Here is a 14,285-nt window from a genome sequence, read left to right on the forward strand (position 1 = left end):
GCAACAACTTAAAATCGCTTTTCTACCTATACGAACCTTTAAAAATTTTGCACTCGGATAATGGCTCAGAATTTGAAAATGTGTCTTTAAGAATTCTTTGTGAAGACAACGTAGTTCAGATACATACAAGACAAAACAATTCGCGCAGACAATGAATTGTAGAACCATCACAAGAAAACTCTTCAAAATGATAGACACAAATAAAAAAGTCGCTGGAAATTATAAAAATTCCAGTGTATTGTTATAACAAGGCTATATACTCATTTTCAAAACCAGAGTCCTTTCAAAAGATATTAAAAGATAAGCGAAATAAACACTGTTATTGCATGTTATAATTATCAAATTATGTATTTTTTTTGCTATTATCAAATTAGATAGAAAAAATTTATTACAGGAGTTGCTGCTCCAGTTTATGTCTGGACTACTATTTGAATTGCTGTTTTGAAGTGTTGCAGGTACTAAATATAAGAAATTTAACAATTAAAAACATGGATTTTTTACAGACTGGCAAATGACGACAAAATTGATTGAATCTTATATCAAAACTCTTAAAAATAATAAATCTACAAATTTTTTATTTAATCTTAATTTATTGATTTTTGTTTATAAACCAATATTTTAAGAATCCAAAACATATCACATATTTTTTGTTTTTAAATATAACGTTTTTAAACCAATAATAAATTAATAGTTAATCAGAAACTAAGCAGATCTCACTCCAGCTCGCTGATATCCACTCTCCTTCTCTTGGAAGAAGAGTCTACTTCCAGCTGCCTCTTACTCCCCACTACCACATCTGATTCAACCATTGCATCTTCTTTAGCATTCATTGGGTCGTCTTCATTTTTGCATGCCATCTCCACATACCGGTTGGAAGCAGAAGCGTATTCTTCACCAGATACCTTCATTCCGTGCATGTGTTCGATCATCATACTCTCGAGCGTTCTTTTCAGTACAACGGATTGGATGTATGTCCTCGTTCCTGCTTCAATAGATAGTTTCTTCATATAATTTTTGAAGCATTTCGAGACAACTCCATCCCATGTCATAACCACAGGAATTATTTTTACTTGACAGCTATACAGAAGCGAAAGCTCACTTGCCAATAGGTCATACTTGTGACACTTTTCAACCTCCACTTGCTTGAGGCGATCCTGTGAAGTAATACCCACTTCAATTAGATTTATTTCGTTTCTGACTTTGTCGTGGACAAAGATATCTGGCTTGTTATATTCTACTTTTGTTTCGGTGAGGATTGTAGAATCAACCCTGATTTCAACTTTTCCCGTCGACAGTGTTGACTGAACAGAATGTCCCTTCAATCGTCTTGCTTATATTACATATATTAAAAACATTTAATTTTAATTAAGATAGTTTATGAAAAACTTGATCAGTCTTGATCTCCGTTTATGAAAAAGATATGTCATGATACAAAATCTAAATTATCCTGGCTGCATGGATTGTAAATTGGGTGGTTCTTTGTAAACAAAAAATTACTGTTTTTTGAAATTTCTATTTTTCAAAAAGTCTTTAGATTTTAAAAACTTTAATGAATTTCCGTAATATGAGATTTAATTTTCAAATCCAGATAATATTACAAATAAGAAAATATTCACAACCAAAAAACGGATAATTAATTAAAAACTCCCTGAACCACAACTCATCTTTTGGAGATAAAATAACAAGTCAAGACACACCAAGTCCTTAATATTAATAAATATAATAATCGAAAGTATTAAAGAATATAATAAAAAACTGATTATTTAAATATCGACAATAAAAAAAATGTCAGTACGATTACTAGTTGTAACAATATTCATACAATGGTAAGTAACAGCCTTGATCTCCGTACCCTAAAATAAAGAATATTATTTAAAACTTGTTCATGTTTTTTCAAATCAAACTCCTCTCCTTTTCTATAAATGAATCAAAAAACCAGAAATCTTACAATCTACATTCCAAAGACCATCCTCCATCACAATTTTGACCAAATTGAGTAATATTTATATCCTAAATATTAAAAAAAACAACCAAAAAAAACATTTGCGACAAAATATTGACCGCAGGAAAATATAAAAATTATTTCATCCAGGAAATTGTAAAGTAAAGAATATAAATCATGTCCTACGTTAAAAATAATCACAAAAAACCTTCAACGGAAAAATCAAAATAATTTTTAAATTCAACTTTATTTATATTTGTCATATATCCGTACATTCCGAGAGCAGCCTAAGATTTAAAAAATAAAAATGCCAATTCAAAGGCTTCCTCGATATTTGGAGACCCTAAAAATTTCATGTTTAAATTTATACAGGAATGGATTCTATATTTATTAATTTAATATTTAATACTGAATGTCAGCAGGATGGTCCAAATCTTAAAAAATTATTATTTAATTTACTAACATTCATATCCACACTCACCCATATGACAATAAAATTAAATTTAAATAATCAAAATATTTTTTATAAATATTTTTTAACTTAAATTTTGTGAGTCAATTATTTATTCGCAATAATAAGATTTTTGTGTTGATTAAATTATAATCCTTTTCGTTATAAAATTTCATTTAAAATTATTTTTCATAATACAAAAATTTTAATTTATTATTTTTAATTAATAAATTATAAATTTTATAATAAATTATTTTAAAATAAATCAAATTTATTTTCTTGTTGTAGCATTCTAATATCCTCCAACTCTGAATAATTCTTTTTCAATTTATTCTTCATTTCCATTATCTATAATGAATTAAATGTTTAATACAATATTTAAATCTTTCTTTGCCTCATTCAATGATTCATACACATTAGAATGCCTTTTATTTATTATTTTATTATTAAATTCACGAAGTTCCTCTGTAATCTGTGCCACATCTTCAGCCCTAAAAAATGATAAAAATTTCCCGCCTTTTTCTTTCCTTTTCCATCAAATCAAAAGCCGAAAAATTTTTCTTAGCCACAATCTGGTCTATGGGACTGTTCTTGGCCTAAAAGTCAATTTTTATGTCTACAATCTCATTTTCCATAGAAGTAGGAATACGAGTCACATCAACTCCAAAAGGTGCATTATTAATATTATTATTAATTTCTTAAAATTAATATATTTAAATTAAATATATTATTAAATAATAAAATAAACTTATTTTTCCAATTTGAATATCAAATATTTTTTGTTGGTTAATTATTTTGGTCTTTTCTCTCCAATCAACCAGAGCTCGACATACACTGAAGATTATAAATAAAAAACAACTTTAAACGATCCAATTTTTTCTGAGTCACAATTTTTAGATCGTCGGAAACAATTTTTGGTTTATTTTTATTCATAATTTTTGATTTTTTATCTTAAAATTCATGGAAAACTAATTTTTTTACCAATTTTTATTGGAATTTGGATATTTTTGTGGATTTCGTTTTTTAAATGTTTCAAAAAACTGTCTAAACCTGAAGAATATATTTTTTTAAAATCTGAGTCCAGTGGGTTTGATCTAAGACTCAAATTTTTTAAATTTGGTAAAAATCCTGTCTGTTTTTTGATGTAAAAAAACCGTATGAGTTGGGAATTGAAGTCAGGACGTTTCGGTCGAGAAGAAGTGTGTTGAGGTCACACTCTTTTGGCGATTGGACCAAAGGTAGTTGAGATATTTGATTGGCGCGAAGATCAATCCAAAGAGCTTTTTGGAGGGAATCAAAAAATGAATTTGGTAATATTTTTAGATTGTTTTTTGATAGATTTAAGAACTTAATTATTTTAATATAATTACTTTTATGTTTTTTATATTTAGGAGTTCTTTTGGAATTTCGTTTAGTTTGGAATTAGATAAATTAACTTTATTTTCATTACATTGTTGATATGCTTTAGATATCATCATAAGATTGGTAACTTGGTAATATTTTATTTATTTAATTAACAAATAGAATATAAATATATTAAAATATAATATTTTATTAATATAATAGATTTAAAATTTATATTTTATATATCAAAAATTTATAATAAAAAACTAGTATTAATATACACAATGCTTTTTTCTCAATTAAACTAGTAATATAAATCTAAATATTTATAATTATTTATAAATATATTAATAAAAATTATATTTAATAAATAAAGAATTTATTGACTAATACTCAGCACCTTGTTGTGCATGTCAGGTCAACATATTTCTGACCCAATTACCACAGAAAATAGTAATTTATGACTAAAATATAATTAATTAGTAATAACCACAAATAAACGTGGTTGGAATGACCCTCCTAAGATGTCATACATGTATACAACCTCTGGATCAGACTCATCCAGCACATCCTCAAATTCAACATCCTCAAAGCCAAAATTCGATAAAAATGAAGATTTGGGGAAACAGTCCTACGTAATCAACAATTCTCAAAAAATAACATCAGGCCTTGTTAAAGTTGTATAAAAAATAATTATTCCAAAGGAGGCTGTGATTGGTAAAAGAATTGACATTCTTAACGAGGCATGGGAAGGAAATTTGCTATCAGAAGAAATAAAGGACTATTTGGTTCAATTGATCACGTGCTTGCTCAAACCTGACTATTTTGGCGCCGAAAATATATGCAAGATTATGGCGGTTGACCACATTAAAGAGGTTCATTTTATTACGTAATAAATTCAGGTCAGTAGGTGGATTGCTGGATATAGAATGCTTATTTCTCAATTAAAAAATAATATATAAGTTTTTTAATTTAATTTTTACTAACATTTTATTAAAAATCTTCAATTTTTATATAACAGATATTATTTCCCGCCGTTGTAGCGATTATTAAAGCGCGGGAACCAAAAATACGGGTATAAAAATCTCTAAGTTGCATCAAATTATTTTCACCACTAAAATAGTGTTTAAAATTATTTATATATATTATTTAAATAATATTTAATTTAAATATATAATAAAATACCTTGTTACAAATAAATGATATTGTGGTGATGTGGGATTAGATTTTTTAAAAGTCTTAACACAAGACGGTAAATAAACATCAAAAATGGAATAATCAAAAGGAGTAGTATTACGACGTAGTACATAGCCCAGTTGTGTTAAATTGGAGTATACAGTCATGACATTACTCCCCAATAGTCCATCAACTATAAGGGACAGGTCATCGGCCTGTAGTAATTGGCCGTCTTTAAGACATGTTAGTGAGCCCTTGTTGGTTAGATATAGTATTTCCTCGAGGAATAAGTAATGTTTACTATTTTTTGAATATCCCATTGTTTTGAAGAAGTTGCCCTAATTTGAAATATATATTTTTTTACTTTTATTTTTACTAGTTCGCCTACTTTCAAGTCTTCTATCCAATTAGCATGTGCTGTTTTAGATAGTAATGACTCCATTAACTAAATAACCACAAGTGGATAAATTATATATATATTTATTATATTATCAAATTTTAAATTTAATTAAATATATATAATTATAATGTGACAAATAATTTTAACTTTAGTCCTTTTAACTTTTATTAAATAGATTAACTAACGAATAAGAATGACTTTATAAATTTTTATTTTATTAATTTAAGTAATTTAATAAATATTTTTAAATAATTAATTAGTATATTTAAATTTATAATAAAAGAAGACATAATTTATTGTGGTCCTCTTACTCTAGTGAGTAATATAAACATGAGCATTGAGCAGTCAGTTATACCGATAATTTCTCCTTGTATTCCAGACGAGGAAAAGATTATCCAATCATTGCTAATATTAGATAAGTTCCAACAAGATTTTAGACATTTTGTTCAAAAAATAAATCAAAATGTATAAATATGTAACGATTAAAGCTATAGATAGATGTTAGAAAGGACAGATTGTCATCCATAAAGTCTAGAATTTCAATTGTTGAGCAAAAAATCAAAAAACTGGACAAATCGGGCAAGGCAATAAGGATTTATTCTCCCTTCAATTTGCCTCAGACAATAAAATTTCCAAGAAATGACCTCCAAGTGAGGCCAAATCTTAAAAATGAGACCAAACTCCACTACAAACTATCAAAAGTTTTTTATTTAAATATCTATTATAAATTTAAATAAAAATAAATTTATTTTAATTAATTAATTAGAATTTAGATTTAATATCTCAATATAAAAATACTACAATTGTTCCAGCCTCTTTTGATTTACTAAAAGACAAAGAAAAGACACCATTTAATGAGGGAATTGGTCGGCCTCCAAACAATTTGAAAAGCACTGGAAATTTTCTTATATATAATACAAATATAAATGCGTAATTTATTTTTATATTTATTATTAATTTTTTATTTTGATAAATAGATTTAAAAACTATTCTTTTGTTGATCCTCTCAATGTTGTTTCAAAAATTACAAAACCACATTTAAAAAGACATGAGCCAGCCAAGGCACCGGAGACCGTGACTTTGGGCCATCAATTCGATCCTTTCCAGCGTTTAAATTTTGACTACAATCCTATTTTGGGTGATGTACCTCAAATCAAGGTCCCCGAAAGTCTTCCCGTGCTTTCTGGTTAAACTCAATTTGTTATTTCAGGGATTGTAAGTGATTTGAATTATCTCCCTAAAAAAGAAACGGGGATTGCTCCGTCGATTATTTTGACTGAAATCACCGTGGATTTACCGGATCTTGATTCTGAATTCACCGAGGATCCCGTAGTCTCCACATCACCAAAGGTCGAGACTTCGCATCCCGAATCCAACATTTTTCCAAAATCTGAAATTGTAGAGGAAAACACGACTTTGTCATCTAAAAATGAAATCGAGGAAAATTTTGTAGTCGAAGATGACAAAAAACCTGTCGAGGTCACTCCGAAGCCTTCGGGAGAACCGAAACTGAAGGCTCTGCTTGACTCAATTCTTGACGCGGGAGGGATAAATCAGTTCAAATTTCGAAAAAGAAAAGAAAATGAAACAAAAACTGAGATTGAACCAAAAAAGGAAGAGGAAAAACTTGATATATTGTCACAACTCAAAAAAGTGTTAAAAAGAAGAGGCGAGTCTCTAAAAGGGAAGGGAGAGGACTATGTAGAGCCTCCAAAGTCGAAGAAGTATGAGGAGTCACCACTAATTAAGAGTATATCTAAAGTCATAAAGAGTGAATCAATGGAGGAGGATGAAAATGAGGCTGGCTGGTCGGATTAAACTTATTTTCATTACTAATGTTATTATATAAGTCATATTTATTGTGGAATTTGGTTTTAAATATTTCTATTTTCTGAGTGTTTATAAAAAATTAATATTTGATATTTTCTGGATTTTTTATATTTTATGAGCATAAATTGTGTTAGTAGCTATTATAATGAAACTAGGGGACTTATGGCACAAGCTTTCCCAAATAAGAGCCTTCAAATTCGTTTTTGTGTTAATATAATCTTTAAAATACTTTAACAAATTCCCTATACGCATTCTAAATCAATATTTTTCGGTAGATTAAAAATTTTGAATGGGTTAACTAGCTAAAAGTGTGCATATTTTGAGCTAAAAATAATTTTTTATTTCTTGCCAAAACAATAGCGAGATTTTTACTTATCAACTTTATTTTTAGCTAAGAGGTAGAATATGATAGTCAGCTGTATTATCTTGATAAAAAATTGACATTGTTGTTAAAAAATACTTAATTTCCCATGGTTTGAGCTCTTAGTGCGTTTTCAGACATCTTAATATTTTGTTAAAACAACAAATAAGGTTATTCAGTAACAAAAATGTAAATAAAAATCAAACAAATTCTTTTTTCCTTTGAATTGATTTTGAAGATTAATCTCTGCAAAGTTCCTTTTTGAAATTTACTTGCTTTATAATACCGTTATAAATTTCAAAAAATTATATACCATTTACAACTCTATTTTGCATGTACGAAATTTAATTTGCGGTCAAAAAACTCATTTCTGCAAGTAAGAAATGATTTTTTCGGTTAAGAAAGTCAATTTTGCAATCAAGAAAATTAATTTGCGGTCATGAAAATCGGTTTTGCAAGTGGGAATATTACTTTAGCAAGTATGAAATTCAATTTTGCAAATTCATTTTGTTAACTTTGACGCAACATTAATGCGTTTAAACAATATATATGAAGTATTTTTACGTTTAAAATTAAATTAAAAATGGCATAAAATCGAGAAGCCTCCGAAAATTCACAAGAAAATGGTACAGAAGACATTTGCATAAACAAACAAGGAAGAGGACATTACAGAAAATATTCAATGGAAAAACGAAAATTGATCATAGACACACACGATAGAGATAAAGATTGGCGCTCTTTATGCAGGTCTTTGGGAGTGAAAGAAAGGTCCGCATATTATTGGATTAAAAATAAAAAATTTGAATTACTTCCTAAAGGAGGAAAGATTTGGAGTAAAAAAACTGAAGAAATTATATCTGCTCTATTAAGTTGGATTGAATTTGATTGCCAGATATCACTGGTCGAATGTACTGAAAAAATTCAAGCTCAATTCAATGTTACTGTTTGTTTAAATAAAGTAAAAAATTGGCTTGATGGACAATTAATTTCATTGAAATCAATTCGGCCAATCACAATCAACATGAATAAAGAGGAAAATAAAATTAAAAGAATGGAGTATTTAACACGTCTTTTGAATGCGAGATCTAAAGGAAGAACTATAATTTGGATAGATGAGTCAAATTTTAATTTATTTTGTCGTCGTGAAGAAGGACGTTCAAAAATTGGATGTCGGTCTATTGTTCTTGCACCCAGTAGCAGAGGACCAAATTTACATTGTATAGCTGCAATGTCATCGTCACAAATATATAATTTTAAGTGCAGAAGAGGCTCATATACAGGGGAGTCCTGTAAAACATGGTTTAAACAACTTATTAATGAATGTGATGCATCAGGAGTTACACATCCAACATTCGTAATTGATAATGCTCCTATTCACAGTAAACCTGAGTTTGTAATAAATCCAGGAGAAAATAGTGAATTATTAAGACTAGCGCCATATTCTTATTTAATCAACACAATAGAATTTGCTTGGAGTTCATTCAAAGCTGAAGTAAAGAAAAGAATTCGTGAAAATATGGATATAATTATAAATTATAAAAAAAACTGCAGAGGGACTGTCAATAACCGAATTCTAAATGAGAATCTTGGAAAAGATTGCAATTGAGGCAAAAGAAGTATTAACTCCACAAAAGTTAATGGAATTCTCGAATCATGTGGAGAGATATTACCCCTCAATTATTCGATGTGAAGATTTAACTGGCAATTCTTTTTTGTAATAAAAATTTCTTGCAAAATAGAATTTCTCACTTGCAAAATTGGTTTTCCCAGTCGCAAAATTCATTTACTATTTGCAAAAATGATTTTCCTAACCTCAAACCGGATTTTCCTAACCTCAAACCGAAATTGACATTCTTGACTGCAAATTTAACTTCCAAATTGCAGAAATGATGTTCTCAGCTGCAAAATTGACTTATAAATGGTATAGTTATATCAATTTTTCTGTCCTGCAACTATCCAGAGATTTCTGGTTTCAAATTTGTCATTTCTCGGACTTTTTATTTTGATTTTCCAACCATTTCTAAAATAAATAGCATATAATTAGGTTTTATAGCAGCTAGACTACTATTTCTGTCCCGTCTTTAAAAATTTTTAGAAGCGTCCGGGAAGCGGAAAAATTAAAGGCAAAGAGATGAACCCCAGTAGATCGCACCTATACATGGTTTCTTACGTTCAGCTGTGTCGTTTTCATATAATTTAGCAAGAGCTCAATGCAAGTCAATGTGACAAAAGTTTCATTTGTTATCAACAGGGTTGTTTGATTTAAATCATTTCATTTTAGGGGTTCATTTCGATAAACATATTATTCCTGGAAAGACTGGCAGTCGAGCCAGTATTTCGAATGAGGCAGCATTATTTGTTATTCCGTCTAATATTGATATCTCTCAAAATCCGTCAAAAGTTGAAATTGGCGTAATCAACGAATTGTCCCTGAGGATGAGGGACCGATCATTAATCAATTTTGTTACTACGATGACGTTATCGAACAAAAATTTGATAAACATGCTACTCGCTAGATACATATATCCAAGAATACTACTTCTGGAGTTGTAGCACATCTAGAATTTGTTCAGTTTATCCAAATGTTTCTTTCTGGCTATCGTTTACATTCTCATCCTCAAATTGGTCGTCCATTTCTCGATCGAGTGTACCACCAACTACATGAGGACTGTCGACAAAAACTTATTTCATACAAATCCTCTTTAAATAACAAAAATAAGATTTTTTACTGTATGTAAGTCCAAGTTCCGTCTTAAAAAACTTGGAAACGACCCCGTCTCGTTTATTGCTTTTTTGAACTTTGGACTGCTTCAGGTGGTCTTGGGAAGTGACTTTCACTTTGATGATAATATTTTTTTTATTTTGTCATACACGAATAAGCTTGTTACATCGAATTCTCGTAATTCAACATTTTTTGTCGATAGGATTTACAAGGGTGAGTACAAAGGCAATTTTAAATTCAGACAATGAAAAATGTTTATCACAATCCACTACTTTCTGGGCGGAACTTTAACAACAAAAAACACTTTCCGCTTTACATAACTGGAAGATTAGGTATATATTGTCCTATTTCTAAAAGTGGGTGTAAAACTATCTGACATTGACGTTACACTCTTGCCTTCACTATACACAGACTAGTCAGCTTGGAATAAATTCGCACTTCCAGTCAAATACGTTCTGCCATACTTTACTCCCCTAATATACTTTGTGTCAATTCTAATAAAATGCATGCCGAATAATCTCTTCTTGTCACAAATGATCAAAAAATCGAAATTTACAAAATTAGTCTAACTGAATAAATTATTGACTATTTATTTGTATAGAAAACATTAGTGTAGTGAAACTATATAAGGAACAATCAAAGAAACAAAGGACCCCAAAATTGATACACTGTTAATAAAAGTGCAGCTTTGGAGCTCTTGTAAAAGACCCTTCGCTGTGTGGGAGAATGTTATTAAGAAGACTTGGGAAGTTTACTTCGACATAGACCCAAAAGAGTGTCATGATGCAATAGGAATGTTTAGATCCGGGCAGATTGATTCACAAACCGGCATAGACGACTACCCCCAATAGATTGTCACTGGCCTTTATACACATCAGACAGTAATACACGTTTTTAGTACGACCCGTTGACTATCCGATTGATCCAATCAGCAATGAAATTGTTGGTGAGATATTATGATTAATTTTGATTTTTCCGTTTATAAAGTCGAAATTTTGAAATAATTTTTAATTTCATTGATCAATAAACTGAAATTAAGAAGCCGTGAAGACAAGTAAAACGACCGAAAACAGTCCTTCTGGTCAAAAACTGTGAAATGGGAGGAAGTGTATATAATTTTGAGAAAAAGATTAGAAACAGATTAGAGGAATAAAATCGGAAAATATCACAAAAATGACGAAATTTCAGATAATTAAATCACTAAAAGAAACTTCATCACGAAATATTCCTTCTGAATCCAATTTAATACAAAAAATAAAGCAAAGCTAATTAATAGAGCAGTACAACAAACTAAATAAACCGCATCTAATAATCTATTAGGTTTGTCATTAAAAATTTAGAAAATTAAACAAAAATTAATGAAAAAAAGTTTATAATATTATTGAAATAATTATCTGTATCTTTTATTTAGATTTTTCTAATCGGTCCATAAAAAGTACATCTAATTAAATTTTGTAAATTTTTAAGTTCATTTTAACTACTCCTATTATGACATAACTACTCATAACAGGCTCTTGTGGTCTGATTATTATTTCTGTCAATTGCTTATTAATCCACAAATTTTCTTCAAAATACTGACATGAATAACTGTTAATGACATGTGATGAATCGGTTTATCAGGTACGGAGAGAGAAACGTTATCTCCTCGTTTGAATAAACTGGAATAAAAAGAAACAGTCGTTTTCTGAATGATTTATAAATTTCGTTAATAATACTTTGTCGTAAAGTCAATCGAAGTAACTATTAGCAATACATGGAACACATAATTAGTTACGCCTACGCAGCGTAGGGAAAAACGATCAGCTACATCAATTGGGGAAAATTTTCGAAAATTCAATCAAGAAACTGTCTAAGAAACAGGGTGACGACATAAAGAATGACACAGCTGCTACGCCCATACAAAAAATTTGCGTGAACAAGGGAAGAACGTCAGCGGAAAATGAGGACCCTCCTTTAGACAGTGGTCTTGGTTGAATAATAATAATAAAAGATACAGGCTCGTAAAATTTGGAATGAATTTTTATTTTAAAAATAAAAAAAATTTTCAAAGAATGAGCTATAATTGAGTTTTTTTCTGTGAAGATGAACTGGGATTAAAGGTTAAGTGCGTTGAGTGCAACTTAATAAATAAAATAGACTGAACATAATTATAACCACTTTGGGGAAGACCGCATTTTTCAAGATTAAAAAATCTCTAATATAAATTGAATATCTAAGAACAATCGATTTAAAGCTAATAATATCGAAAAGGAGGACGAAACAGTTAGATTGAATTTATAATTTCTCCATTACCTAAAATTGATTGATACTTTTTAATATAAAATAAAAAAAAATTTTTATTAAAAATTAACGATAAATTTTATCTAAAAATATATTAGGATAACCTAAAATGAAACAATTCATTGGAGACAATCCTATTCCCTCTTCGCGTACCCAGAAGATCTTTGGAGTGGTTTTCGACTCCTTAATGACGTTCTCAAGTCACGTGGAGGAGGCCCTAGCTAAAGGTCTTCGGAAGTGGAACGTCTTGAAAGCTCTGTTAAAGAAGAGTCCAGAGGAATTTCGGTCGGTTATAAAGAAATGCACTCCGATTGAGTTCCTCTGCAGAAGGAAGAGAAGGCGTTTCCGGGTTACGGTTGGGTCATCATAAGATCATGTAAGGAGAGTACGGCTGTTGTTGGAGGCAGAGATCCCCTAATTAGTTAGTTCTGACCTATCTTTCTCGGTGATCTTGGAGTTAATAAATAAATAAATAATAATAAAATGAAACAAATTCCGATAATGTTAATTAAGAAAAGTAAACTAATAATTAGACGACTCTCAAATTTTTGCTTCCCGAGTTCCCCATAACTCCACTTTGATCTTCCCCGCCATGATCCTCAATCTCCGCCTGGGGCGTACAGTCTCTGGGCCTCTTAAGGGACTTGCTGATCTTCATAGAGAAATTATATTCCCGCCAGTCCCTATTTACGGAATTTGCAGAGTCCAGAATTTCACTGAAGCCATGTTTGTACTCGACAAACATGCTCTCCAAAGTGGCCTTCAGCGTTACAGTCTGGATGTAAGACCGAACACGTTCTTCAATCCCAAGGAGCTTCATGTACTTGCGGTAGATTGTTGAAACGATTCCATCCCACGTAATGACAATTGGCACAATCTTCACCTTAGTCTTGTGAATCAGTTGTAATTCACTAGCTAAAATGTCGTATTTGTGCAGTTTTTCTACTTCCACACTCTTTAGGTTATCTATTGAAGTCACACCCACTTCAATAAGCCATATTAGGTTTTCTCTTTTGTCGTAGAAAAAATGTCGGGTTTGTTATATTGAATTTTCAACTCTGTTGGAATTGTTGTATCAACTCGTATTTCTGCCAAGGTGTTGCACATAATACTCTGGACAGAGTGATTTTTCAGTCTTCTGGATTTTTTGAATCCAAATCTACGGCACAAGTGCATGTGGATGCATCTCACAATTTCATTGTGTCTTCTCGTATAATCCGAATTAAGCATCCTGTTGCATCTAGTTGCCATGTGATCAGCCGTCTTATTGGAAGATTTACAGTGTGGACATTTTGAATTAGGGTCTCTGAAAAAAATATTCCTGTCTTGAAGAAATGAAAACATAGCTTCAGATTTAGGAGATATATTCCCTTTCTAAAGCCATGTTGAAGACGATTGAATATCAAAATTGTTATCATAAAGGGATTCAAATAGCTTCGAGTGAAGTGTTTTCTTCTTGATATTGGACAGTAAGGAATCAATCTGCAATCTATTCAGTGATTTGGTTATCTCTTCTTGGGTGTTCGTTCCATATTTACAATGCAGGAATTCTGTGATCGTGGCCATATGGGATTTTCTTTTCTGCTCGGCCCACAGAATTGCTGCCTTTCTTGGGGAGATTAACTTTCGCCTCTCCAGATTTTCACGAAAGTCAAACAGCATTTTTTCCGACCTGAAGGTAATCGAGGCAAGCCCTCTTTCAAGTTTGTCCCTCGGCAAATATAGCCTCTCCTTACAGGCTGGTTTCATATGAATATTTAGATCCATTAACAGCTTCCT

This window comes from Octopus sinensis, unplaced genomic scaffold (genome assembly GCF_006345805.1).
Source record: "Octopus sinensis unplaced genomic scaffold, ASM634580v1 Contig18911, whole genome shotgun sequence".
Classification (NCBI taxonomy): Eukaryota; Metazoa; Mollusca; class Cephalopoda; order Octopoda; family Octopodidae; genus Octopus; species Octopus sinensis.